Here is a 13267-nt window from a genome sequence, read left to right as displayed (position 1 = left end):
ACTGAGGAGGAGGAGGAGAGGAGAAGGACAAGAGGAGGAGGAGGAGGAAGAGGAGGAGGACAAGTGGAGGAGGAGGAGGACAGGTGGAGGAGGAGGAGGAGAGGAGTAGGAGGAGGACAGGAGGAGGACAGGAGGAGGAGGAGGAGAGGAGGAGGAGGAGAGGAGGAGAGGAGGAGAGGAGGAGAGGAGGAGAGGAGGAGAGGAGGAGAGGAGGATAAGTTCTGGATGAGTTATTGATGTGTTATGGATGAGGAGAGGATGAGGGGAGGGAGCCAACATGAGGACACTAATAACTCACCACAGGCCGTGTTGTAATCATTAATTCATTGCAGGTTATACAACATCACTATCCAACTGTTATGCCGATTATTTATTCATCAGCTGATCTGTTTCACTAGCAATGTTTTTACATTTGTGGTGAAATAAATATCTATGTGAGTAAGTGTGTGTGTGTGTGTGTGTGTCAAACCAGGTGGGAATTATATTTTGGTTGTTCTATTGTGGTTTTATCTATGACTGGGGGAGTGATGAGTTTCTCTGACAGGAAACCCAGTCTGAGGTCAGAGACTGGAACCATGTGACCCAGTCTGAGGTCAGAGACTGGAACCCAGAACATGAGTCTGTGTCCAGCTGCAGCTCCATGTTCCACGTTCTCCTGATGGTCACAAGGTTGCTTCCCTTCCTACGCTGGGTTTTTGGGTTCCTTAAAATCCATGTTGTTGTGCTGTTGTGGTGAGTCCCAGGACAGGGCTCAGGCTGGCTGACGTCCCTCTGAGGTAAGGCACAGCAAGCACACAGCAGTCATGCTGCACCTCACCAGGCTGTTGTTAGCATGTTCCATCTGAGACCAGTCAGTGCTGCCGGTCTGTGGTCTCCCAGGCCTTGGGGTATCCATGGAGACTGAGGGGTTGTGGGAAACAGTAATAGCATGGGGGGGGGGGGGCACCTGCGAGGGGGGTGAAGACCTGGTTCAAGGAATCCCCCCGCCCTCCACTGCCTCAGCTGAACCCTGCCTGTTAGAAACGTTCATGACCATGATGTTCAGAGGGCCCTCTATCATCACCGGGTTGAGAATAGCTGAGGTCCACAGATATGTGTTGGTCTCAGTCATTTGGGTCACATTCTCACCACAGCCAAAGTCACTTGTGTCATTTCCTCAAAGGGAATGCCATTTTAGAATCATGTTGTTGCAATTTGTTTCCAGACACACACCAATATAGACACACACGCAAACACACACAAACACAAACACAAGAGGTGCACACACATATAAATGCCGGTGTGGGTCCTTCTCCACAACACAGGGTGGAGTGAGTGTGTGTACTTATGTGTCCCCTTACAGAGCATGCCAGAAGAAATGCTTGGGTTCTCTCAGCTTCAAATGAGATCAAATTAACTTTGGAGGAGTGGCAGGGTTAGTCCATGTTGGTTCCTGATTCCTGATTATGACCTGCAGCAGAGCACAGCACACAAAAGCTCTTGTTTGTTTTTGTGTATTGTTGCTTTTGTGTGTGTGTGGTGTGTTTGTGAGTGTGTGCACGTGTATATGTGTGTGTATTGTTGCAGTTGTGTGTGTGTGTGTGTTGTGTGTCTGTTAGTGAGTTTGTGTGTGCTTTGTGACATGTCATGACTGAGCAGTGAAAACCACTCTCACAGTTAATCACCCATGTTCATGTATGCAGACACCTGACACAGTAGCTTACACCTGTCGGTCTAGAATATGGCTCAAGCCCTCAAACACAGTTTCAACCATCCTGACCTCTGGCTTAGAGGATTCTGTTATTCATGTAGATCAGGTTCTTAGGTCTGGTCATACAAGAGCAGTAACACTGTTTTAACAATGGGCATTCCAGTATTACATTATCATTCAAACACTGTCTGACACAACCGGAATGTCAAGTCAGTGTTGCTGGATGTGATGGGCACAGCCACTAGTGTTACTACATAACTGGATGTTGAAAGGCCTTTTAATCAGTGAGGGTGGACTTTGAGCTGCAGTCCTCGACTACACAAAATGTATTTTCCAAGATCAAAGTTCTAATTTGGCAGTATAGGCCTACTGTAAGGCTGTGAGCTGCCGTAAACAAATGTGTTCTGTAGTCCAGGGGCAATCCAAGCCACAGAAACCACCGCCCACGCGGAAGGGGTGGAGAACGTGCTGCCTCTAACCGGCTCTGCCTGACAGGCTTGGAAGTCACAGTCGACAGTGAAAGATTTCAATACATTGTAGGGGGTTCCCTTGCACAACTACAGCCTCCTCTCCAGTAGGGGTCACTGTGGTGTAGACATCGACCGCTCCCCACTCTTCTGTCATCTATAAAACCTCCGCGAAAAGGGTGTGCGTTTTGAAGGTTGAATTTCAGTTTGCGGATCATTTCAAACTCAACAGCTCGATCGCCGTGACAGCATCACGGGGAGACTGCGCGCGGGATGCGTTCAAGATGGTAGCAAATTGAGTGTCTTGTGCCCCGTCAGGCATCATCCGAGTTCAGAGGTCTTGTCTAGTCTTGTTGGGACAGGGCTCGCGCGTAACGTAGGCTGCAGGGAATATGCGAAGTTGACATTTTTCCGGATACTTATAAATGTGCAGCGTGACAGCTCTGTGTATTTATCTCAAGGTCAGTATAGATCCGTTGTCCTTTAGTTGGATACGTTTCTTGGCTAGTAGGAGCTTCAGAATGCGACTGTCGATTTTTGTTCGCCAGCATCTGCAATGACCCCTTCAAGAGAGGACGTTCCAACGGCGACAGTCTGAAGACAAACTTATCAATTTGAAGTGGGATTCTGAGCACACGTTTCCTAGCATCTTAGGTCGAGTATGTCGCGTGGAAAACATTGTTTTCCAGCTGTGTAGCTGACGGTTCACCCTGAACGTTTCCTGCTTCACCTGAGAAGGACCCCACAGACCGCTAGCCGCAGTCTGCTAGCCTGGCTCGGTCTGCTCCGTGGGTTCTACCGTAGACCCATCACAAGTTTTACCGGAATATGAGTAGTATTACAAGCAGTCACCACTTCATTTCCTTCGTCTATACGTTTTGACGCCAAATACTACCATGACTACTAGTTACATGTCAGACAGCCGCTCCGGCTACGGCAAAAGTTTCGTGAGACTGTGGCTTCTGGTGCTGCTGGTGTTCCTGGTCCTCGGTACCGTGTTTCCTCTGGGCGCTGCCAGATCGCCCGACACCAGCGCCTCGGACAGCTCTGCGGGACCGGACCACCTGGGCCAAGACTCCAACCACAACCACAGTAAAAAGGCGTTTCCAGTGCTGGGTGTGGATTACCCCCATGTACGCATTCCTTTCGAGATCTCGCTATGGGTGCTGCTGGCATCTTTAATGAAATTGGGTAAGTTCTTGTTTGGGTGTTTGGAGTTGTGTATTTCAAGCACCGAGAGCTAGCTATCAATTAGTGTGGTTTTTCCGGGTTGGTTAACTTAAACACCGATATAATAACAGGGTAATGCATTGGTCAGCTATTTCTTTGAATGTGTCCTCTCCTAGGTTTAGTACAAACGATTCTGACAGTGGTTAATTATTTACACTTGGTACAAAAAATTGTGTTTTAAGCATCAGAATTAGTGGTGTGTTCTGTCTAGTTCCAGCTAGAGACCCAGAACACCTTCGCAGTTGAGCTATGTTTCCAAAACTTGTGTGGATGTGATTCATGGTGACAGCTGTGAAACGATACATTTGGACATCCCGTTTTACCGTGACGCTACGGTGTGCAAGAGCTGCAGAATGCTAGCTCAGCTGGCTAAATGCGATTCAGTGACAGAGGTGGAGACAGAAGTGGTTTAAGTCACTAAACACATGCTTTTATCTGAAGCGACATGACTAAATAGTGCATGATGAAAGTACAGTGGGAAATAAAGGATCAGAAGTGCAGTGTTGATGTTCAGACACAGCTTGACTCAGCAGAATGCGCATCTCTGAGGGAATGACCATGCTGCAGTCACCACATGCTGTTCTGTCACAATCATTATTGCTTTTAAGCCAAGGGGTTGCTACTGAAGGATGTTACAAAACTGGTATCAGAGGGCACACACATACACTGACTGTCATTATTAGACGACTTAGGAGTTTTTCTGTTATGATTGGATCTTCTGCTACTACAACTTTTCATTTCCTCCTTCGTCACTTGCCCCTCCCTCCCTCCCTCCCTCCCTCCCTCCCTCCCTCCCTCCCTCCCTCCCTCCCTCCCTCCCTCCCTCCCTCCCTCCCTCCCTCCCTCCCTCCCTCCCTCCCTCCCTCCCTCCCTCCCTCCCTCCCTCCCTCCCTCCCTCCCTCCCTCCCTCCCTCCCTCCCTCCGCTGTGAGTGTCTCCTTATGCATTTCTTATCCTGCAACTTATCAGCTCGTGTGACATCACCATCCTCTCCCAGGGAGGGGAGGGGTAAAGGAGTGAATGGGATATAGTCTGTTCAGAGGTAGGCCTATTTACTAAGGAGGGAGGTGATTTCCTGAGGGAGGTGGGAGGCAGGCTGGAACAATGATGAGGTCGCATTGTGCTGTAGTGGGTTATGACAGCTTCCTGTTCATGCTGGTGACCCAACTCTGCACAGCAACTCACCACTGCTACCAGGCCTGCCCTCCTCTCCTCCTCTGCCCTCTCTCTCCCCCTACCTGCCTCCTCTCTCCCCCTCTGCCCTCTCTCCCCCTCTCTCTCCCCCTCTACCCTCTCCCCCTACCTGTCTCCTCTCTCCCCCTCTGCTCTCTCTCTTCTTCCCTCTCCCCTGTGTCGTTGCTCTTCCTACCAGTCAATACGGTCATTAGGTGTTTTTAGCTGTAAGAGCGTGCGTGTCGAGGTCTCTGTTGGGTTTTCCAGTGTGTCCTCTGCTGTCTGTGCAGAGGACTGGTGTGTGTGTGTGTGTGTGTGTGTGTGTGTGCGTACACTGGGAGGGTGTGTAGAATCAGTGGTGTGTGTCTGCTAAACATTGTTTATCTGTTAACGGAATCTAAGTGTCATGCCTTGTTTAGTGCTAATGACCCTAGCACTGCCCAACATCGCGGAGTGGAAGTTCTCCAGGAAGGTTGCTAGTAAAGGAGATTAGGAGGGCTGTGATTGGAGGTCTGGGGCCAGCCTTGTGTTGTGTTTTACTGCTCAAATCTTTAGCTAATGTGTGACACCACTGTGGCCATGCAGTGTCTACATGAGCTGTCGGCCAGCTCATTACTATACTCTCTTGCTCACACACTCAGTAGTCTTAGTGCCATGGTAGGTCCTGTCCTGCTGGATCAGTAGTCTTAGTGCCATGGTAGGTCCTGTCCTGCTGGATCAGTAGTCTTAGTGCCATGGTAGGTCCTGTCCTGCTGGATCAGTAGTCTTAGTGCCATGGTAGGTCCCGTCCTGCTGGATCAGTAGTCTTAGTGCCATGGTAGGTCCCGTCCTGCTGGATCAGTAGTCTTAGTGCCATGGTAGGTCCTGTCCTGCTGGATCAGTAGTCTTAGTGCCATGGTAGGTCCTGTCCTGCTGGATCAGTAGTCTTAGTGCCATGGTAGGTCCCGTCCTGCTGGATCAGTAGTCTTAGTGCCATGGTAGGTCCTGTCCTGCATCCTGGGTCAGGCAGAATCTCAGCAGGACAGAAATGCTTCAAGCTCTATTCATTATTGATGAACACCGCCAGGCCGGGGTTAGCTCACATTGACCGAGGACACACACACACACACCCTTAACGGGCAGTATCCCCAGGGTTTAGCTCGCTGGTGTCTGTGTGTAGAGGGGAGGCCTGGAGGGGAGGCCTGGAGGGGAGGCCTGGAGGGGAGGCCTGGAGGTGAGGCCTGGAGGGGAGGCCTGGAGGTGAGGCCTGGAGGTGAGGCCTGGAGGGGAGGCCTGGAGGTGAGGCCTGGAGGTGAGGCCTGGAGGTGAGGCCTGGAGGTGAGGCCTGGAGGTGAGGCCTGGAGGTGAGGCCTGGAGGGGAGGCCTGGAGGTGAGGCCTGGAGGTGAGGCCTGGAGGTGAGGCCTGGAGGTGAGGCCCGGGGGGGTTGAGGCCCGGGGGGCTGAGGCTGACCTGATGGTGCTGCCATGGTGACACCTTGAAGGGCAGGAATACTGCAGACTCGCTAGCTGCCAGTACCCAGAAGAATGTGTGTGTATGTTTGTGCGTGTGTGAAGACTGACCCCTATGCGTCTGTGCTGTGCTAGTGCGTGTGTGTGTCTATATACACAAGACATTTAGCACTGTTCATTCAGATGCTGTTGGCCTCATGTCTCGCTGTGTGGGCCGTGTTCCCTGCTTGGTACCAGACCATGGCTGAGTGCAGCAGGCCAGCCCCCATGCTGGCTCCTCTTATCTTCTGTCAACACACAACACGTCTCCCAGGGGCTCCAACCTGGGAGTGTCTGTGTGCTACCACTATTATCTACTGTATCATTTCACTGTGTGCAATCAGTCTAGCGAGGGCTGAGGAAGGAAGGAGGGAGGGGGGAGGGGGTGAGGGAGGAGAGGGGAGGAAGGAAGGAGGGAGGGGGTGAGGGAGGAGAGGGGGGTGAGGAAGGTGGGAGGGAGGGAGGGAGGGAGGAGAGGGGAGGTGGGGTAAGGGAGGAGGGGGAGGAGAGGTGGGGTGAGGGAGGAGTGGGAGGAGAGGAAGGAGGGAGGGAGGAGAGGGGAGGTGGGGTAAGGGAGGAGGAGGGGGAGGAGAGGTGGGGTGAGGGAGGAGTGGGAGGAGAGGAAGGAGGGAGGGAGGGAGTGAGGGAGGAGAGGGGAGGAGAGGGGAGGTGGGGTAAGGGAGGAGGGGTAGGAGAGGTGGGGTGAGGGAGGAGTGGGAGGAGAGGAAGGAGTGAGGGAGGGAGGGGGTGAGGGAGGAGAGGGGAGGAAGGAAGGAGGGAGGGGGTGAGGGAGGAGAGGGGGGTGAGGAAGGTGGGAGGGAGGGAGGGAGGGAGGAGAGGGGAGGAAGGAAGGAGGGAGGGAGGGGGTGAGGGAGGAGAGGGGAGGAAGGAAGGAGGGAGGGGGTGAGGGAGGAGAGGGGGGTGAAGAAGGTGGGAGGGAGGGAGGGAGGGAGGGAGGGAGGGAGGAGAGGGGAGGTGGGGTAAGGGAGGAGGGGGAGGAGAGGTGGGGTGAGGGAGGAGTGGGAGGAGAGGAAGGAGGGAGGGAGGAGAGGGGAGGTGGGGTAAGGGAAGAGGGGGAGGAGAGGTGGGGTGAGGGAGGAGTGGGAGGAGAGGAAGGAGGGAGGGAGTGAGGGAGTGAGGGAGGAGAGGGGAGGAGAGGAGAGGGGAGGTGGGGTAAGGGAGGAGGGGTAGGAGAGGTGGGGTGAGGGAGGAGTGGGAGGAGAGGAAGGAGTGAGGGAGGAGGAGGAGAGTTGGGGTTAGGGAGGAGGGGGAGGAGAGGTGGGCTTAGGGAGGAGAGGGGGGGTTAGGGAGGAGAGGGGGGTGAGGGAGGAGAGGGGAGGTGGGGTAAGGGAGGAGAGGTGGGGTTAGGGAAGACAGGGGAGGAGAGGTGGGGGGAGGGAGGAGAGGTGGGTGGAGGGAGGAGAGGTGGGGTGAGGGAGGAGGGGGGGGGTGAGGGGGGAGGAGGGAATGATGCTGCACAACTAACGTGGTCAGGGGCAGGCTGACACCTGTGGGTGTCCTGTTCACTCTGCGTAGAGCTGCACGTTGACTGCTGAGAGCCGCGGTGTCACCCAGGACCGAGAGCACAGGTCATCTCAGCTAGCTGCTGTTTGCTGGATGACTAACCACAGCTCAACACTCAGAGATATCATTCATTGAAACGCCACTCCCTGAGGCGGGAAGAATACATGGTTTCTCTCTGCAAGGTTTGTTGTGTGAAACGTTGGAGGAAAACCCCTGTTCGACAACTGGGCCATATCGCTTTGTGTCCGGCTTTAAAAAAAACATTTTAACAATGTTTTACAGCAGCAGTTTCAAATTGTGAGATTTGCATAGGAAAGAGGTGTCAATGGACTTTGAGGTTCACTGTATGTCCATTTTCCCCTCCAAACTGTTGTTATTCATCTATGACAAGTTAAAATTGTTTTAGCAGTCAATGACCCATTTAATCCAGATTTTAGATTGATGGTTAATATCTGCCATCAGTGTCTCCTCGTCGCTGCGCTCTGTTGTCACGTGACAGGGAGCTAACTAGCCAGCAAAATAAATATAAAACATAAACATTTTAGTTGTGGTGCTCCTTCATATTTGCTGGTGCTCCTAACTAAAGTCAAAAAGTGCATTTCAAGCCCTGGGTCCTCGCCGCAGCCCACTCAGCCTGGGTCCTCACGGCAGCCCACTCAGCCTGGGTCCTCACCGCAGCCCACTCAGCCTGGGTCCTCACCGCAGCCCACTCAGCCTGGGTCCTCACCGCAGCCCACTCAGCCTGGGTCCTCGCCGCAGCCCACTCAGCCTGGGTCCTCACCGCAGCCCACTCAGCCTGGGTCCTCACCGCAGCCCACTCAGCCTGGGTCCTCGCCGCAGCCCACTCAGCCTGGGTCCTCACCGCAGCCCACTCAGCCTGGGTCCTCACCGCAGCCCACTCAGCCTGGGTCCTCACCGCAGCCCACTCAGCCTGGGTCCTCACCGCAGCCCACTCAGCCTGGGTCCTCGCCGCAGCCCACTCAGCCTGGGTCCTCACCGCAGCCCACTCAGCCTGGGTCCTCACCGCAGCCCACTCAGCCTGGGTCCTCACCGCAGCCCACTCAGCCTGGGTCCTCACCGCAGCCCACTCAGCCTGGGTCCTCACCGCAGCCCACTCAGCCTGGGTCCTCACCGCAGCCCACTCAGCCTGGGTCCTCACCGCAGCCCACTCAGCCTGGGTCCTCACCGCAGCCCACTCAGCCTGGGTCCTCGCCGCAGCCCACTCAGCCTGGGTCCTCACCGCAGCCCACTCAGCCTGGGTCCTCGCCGCAGCCCACTCAGCCTGGGTCCTCACCGCACCCCACTCAGCCTGGGTCCTCACCGCAGCCCACTCAGCCTGGGTCCTCACCGCAGCCCACTCAGCCTGGGTCCTCACCGCAGCCCACTCAGCCTGGGTGTAAACACACTGGAGTTGCTTTCAATGCAAGATTCCCATCTTCCCATGTGTGGCTTCAGTTCATGGTTATCTCCCAGAATGTGAAGAGGTGCTAAACAGGCTTTAAAGGCATCTACAGAGTATCCCACTGACCCTGCAGTCGTGAGTAATGATGGCGTCTGTTGAAGAGCTTCCTATGGTGACGTCACTGTCGACCTGTCTGGTGATAAACCAGGAATGAGAGACATCTCATCTCATGGCAGGAAATCTGTTTTGGGTCGAAGAGACGCCTCAATCACCGGCTCTCACTGACAGCTTTTCACACCACACGTCTGTCTGTCTGTCTGTCTCTCTCTGTCTCTCTCTGTCTCTCTCTGTCTCTCTTTGTCTCTCTCTGTCTCTCTCTGTCTCTCTCTGTCTCTCTCTGTCTCTCTCTGTCTCTCTCTGTCTCTCTCCCTGTCTCTCTCCCTGTCTCTCTCCCTGTCTCTCTCTCTCTGTCCCTCTCTCTGTCAGGGTTAGGGAGTGGAAACAGTGAGTCTGATGAGGTGAAACCCTAGCCCTCTCCCTGCCTCTGTCCTGCTTAACCACCACATTTACATTATCTTTGCATTGTGCTGGGTTAACCTACAGCTGCTGTAACACAACACAGGACACACAACACAGCCTAACACCACACACAGGACACACAACACAGCCTAACACCACACACAGGACACACAACACAGCCTAGCACCACACACAGGACACACAACACAGCCTAGCACCGCACACAGGACACACAACACAGCCTAGCACCACACACAGGACACACAACACAGCCTAACACCACACACAGGACACACAACACAGCCTAACACCACACACAGGACACACAACACAGCCTAGCACCACACACAGGACACACAACACAGCCTAGCACCACACACAGGACACACAACACAGCCTAGCACCACACACAGGACACACAACACAGCCTAACACCACACACAGGACACACAACACAGCCTAGCACCACACACAGGACACACAACACAGCCTAGCACCGCACACAGGACACACAACACAGCCTAACACCGCACACAGGACACACAACACAGCCTAACACCACACACAGGACACACAACACAGCCTAACACCAAACACAGGACACACAACACAGCCTAGCACCGCACACAGGACACACAACACAGCCTAACACCACACACAGGACACACAACACAGCCTAGCACCGCACACAGGACACACAACACAGCCTAGCACCACACACAGGACACACAACACAGCCTAGCACCACACACAGGACACACAACACAGCCTAACACCACACACAGGACACACAACACAGCCTAGCACCGCACACAGGACACACAACACAGCCTAGCACCACACACAGGACACACAACACAGCCTAGCACCACACACAGGACACACAACACAGCCTAGCACTGCACACAGGACACACAACACAGCCTAACACCACACACAGGACACACAACACAGGCCAGGAGGAAGTGATGCAGGCCATATGAGGCCTGGGGAGGAAGTGATGCAGGAATGTACAGTGAGAAACCTGTGTGTGTGTGTGTGTGTCTCAATGTAAGCAAGCTCTGGCATGTAAAGTAAGCACTCAGCGAGAACATTAAACAAAACATTCAACACATTGCTCTCCCCTCCTCCCCTGCTCTCCCCTCCTCCCCTACTCTCCCCTCCTCCCCTGCTCTTCTCTCCCCTCCTCCCCTCCTCCCCTGCTCTCCCCCCCTCCCCTGCTCTCCTCTCCCCTCCTCCCCTGCTCTCCCCCCTCCCCTGCTTTCCTCTCCCCTCCTCCCCTGCTCTCCCCCCCTTCCCTGCTCTCCTCTCCCCTGCTCTCCCCCCCTCCCCTGCTCTCCCCTCCCCTCCTCCCCTACTCTCCCCTCCTCCCCTGCTCTTCTCTCCCCTCCTCCCCCCTCCCCTCCTCCCCCCTCCCCTGCTCTCCCCTCCTCCCCTGCTCCCCCCCCCGTCCCTCCCTCCAGGTTTCCACCTCATCCCCCGCCTGTCCTCCATTGTGCCTGAGAGCTGTCTCCTGATCGTTGTGGGGCTGCTGGTGGGGGGGCTGATCCGGCTGGCGGGGGAGGAAGTCCCCCCCGTGCTCGACTCCCAGCTCTTCTTCCTGTGTCTGCTCCCGCCCATCATCCTGGATGCGGGCTACTTCCTGCCCATCCGGCCCTTCATGGAGAACGTGGGCACCATCCTGATGTTTGCTGTGGTGGGCACTCTGTGGAACGCCTTCTTTGTGGGCGGGCTGCTGTTTGGGGTGTGCCAGATCCGGGGCACCAACCTGGGCCAGGTGGAGCTGCTGCCCTGCCTGCTGTTCGGGTCCATCATCTCAGCCGTGGACCCCGTGGCCGTGCTGGCCGTGTTCGAGGAGATCCACATCAACGAGCTGCTGCACATCCTGGTGTTCGGGGAGTCCCTGCTCAACGATGCCGTCACCGTGGTGAGTGGAGGGGGAGGCCGTCACCGTGGTGAGTGGAGGGGGAGGGGGGAGGGGGGCAGACAGACAGGTCTGGGGAGACTGGAGGAGACAGACATGGGAAGTGGTTTTTCTGCTGTTTCAAATCATTTAAAACTTTATTTGTTTTTTTACAAGCAATGGCACAGCAAGCTACACAGATCAGAAGCTACCAGAGATGAAAAGTAACAAAGTACAAATACTTTGTCACTGAACTTTTCTGGTATCAGTACTTTTACTGCACAATGTATTTTTCTGACCACTTTTTAATACATTTTACTCCTTAAATGTTTTACGCATATCTGTTCTTTTTACTTCTTACATTTTCAAGTTTGTTACTTCAGTTGTAATCTGTATTTGGTGCCATGATAAAAATTATTTCTTGTCATTGTGCACCTTTTTTCATTTTCATGCATTTTCAAGCACAACAAATGTAAGCTTGTCTACTTGGCTACCATGGAGCAAGGCAAACTTGATGAGAACTCTACTGAAGGATTCTACCGTACTCTACTGTGCTCCGCTCTGCTTGACTTTACTCTGTTTTAGGCTTCTCTGTTCTCTCCCCTCCTTTCACTGTGTGTGAAGAAAAACTTTAGAAAAAAACCTTAATCCAAAAAAGTTTAGAAAGGTTCTAAAAATATTTTCAAAAAATAGTTTTGACCACACAATCAAAAATTTGTATTTATTTTTTCAAAAGGTTGCAACAATCTTTTCAAAAAAAGCTTTGAAAGGTTTAAACAATATTGGTGATTTGTTTTCAAACAGGTTTGCATCATTGATGAGTACCTGATGAGGACTGTACTAAACTCTAATGTACTCTGCTTTACTCTGTTTGACTCTACTCTGTTGTAGGCTCTGGTCTTTCTCCCCCTTTCTCCTTTCCTTTCACTGAGTGGGGAAAAAAAGTTTCGAAAGGTTGAAAAAATTGTGAGCTGTGTCTGTGAGCTGTGTCTGTGAGCTGTGTCTGTGAGCTGTGTCTGTGAGCTGTGTCTGTGAGCTGTGTCTGTGAGCTGTGTCTGTGAGCTGTGTGTCTGTGAGCTGTGTCTGTGAGCTGTGTGTCTGTGAGCTGTGTCTGTGAGCTGTGTGTGTGAGCTGTGTGTCTGTGAGCTGTGTCTGTGAGCTGTGTCTGTGAGCTGTGTCTGTGAGCTGTGTCTGTGAGCTGTGTCAGTGAGCTGTGTGTGTGAGCTGTGTCTGTGAGCTGTGTCTGTGAGCTGTGTGTCTGTGAGCTGTGTCTGTGAGCTGTGTGTCTGTGAGCTGTGTGTCTGTGAGCTGTGTCTGTGAGCTGTGTCTGTGAGCTGTGTCTGTGAGCTGTGTCTGTGAGCTGTGTGTCAGTGAGCTGTGTGTCAGTGAGCTGTGTGTCAGTGAGCTGTGTGTCTGTGAGCTGTGTCTGTGAGCTGTGTGTGTGAGCTGTGTCTGTGAGCTGTGTGTGTGAGCTGTGTGTGTGAGCTGTGTGTGTGAGCTGTGTCTGTGAGCTGTGTCTGTGAGCTGTGTCTGCGAGCTGTGTGTGTCTGTGAGCTGTGTCTGTGAGCTGTGTCTGTGAGCTGTGTCTGTGAGCTGTGTGTCTGTGAGCTGTGTGTCTGTGAGCTGTGTCTGTGAGCTGTGTCTGTGAGCTGTGTCCTTGAGCTGTGTCAGTGAGCTGTGTGTCGCTGTTAGCTTCCAGCAACGCCAACCTTCAATAAGTGATTGTAACTGGGTTAGTAGCAGCTATGTGATTGGCCACTAGGCGTCTTCCGTGCCGACCAGCCGCCATGACAGGTGACCTACTTTCTGTGTTTTCTCTACGAGGGAAATCTATTTCCAATTACCACCCCCCCATCCTACCCCCCTGCCCTG

The 13267-nt window shown here is 53.6% G+C and overlaps 1 pseudogene; it reads left to right on the top strand.

Annotated features, from left to right (window-relative positions):
* The first annotated feature begins 2266 nt into the window (after positions 1–2266).
* LOC146300320 (Na(+)/H(+) exchanger beta-like) overlaps positions 2267–13267 on the top strand; it is a 32211-nt pseudogene continuing 21210 nt past the window's right edge.

Source organism: Hypomesus nipponensis, chromosome 2 (genome assembly GCF_054491055.1).
Source record: "Hypomesus nipponensis isolate SF chromosome 2, ASM5449105v1, whole genome shotgun sequence".
Taxonomy (NCBI): domain Eukaryota; kingdom Metazoa; phylum Chordata; class Actinopteri; order Osmeriformes; family Osmeridae; genus Hypomesus; species Hypomesus nipponensis.
Note: the sequence above shows the minus strand (reverse complement) of the source record. Positions and strands in the feature narration are given on the sequence as shown.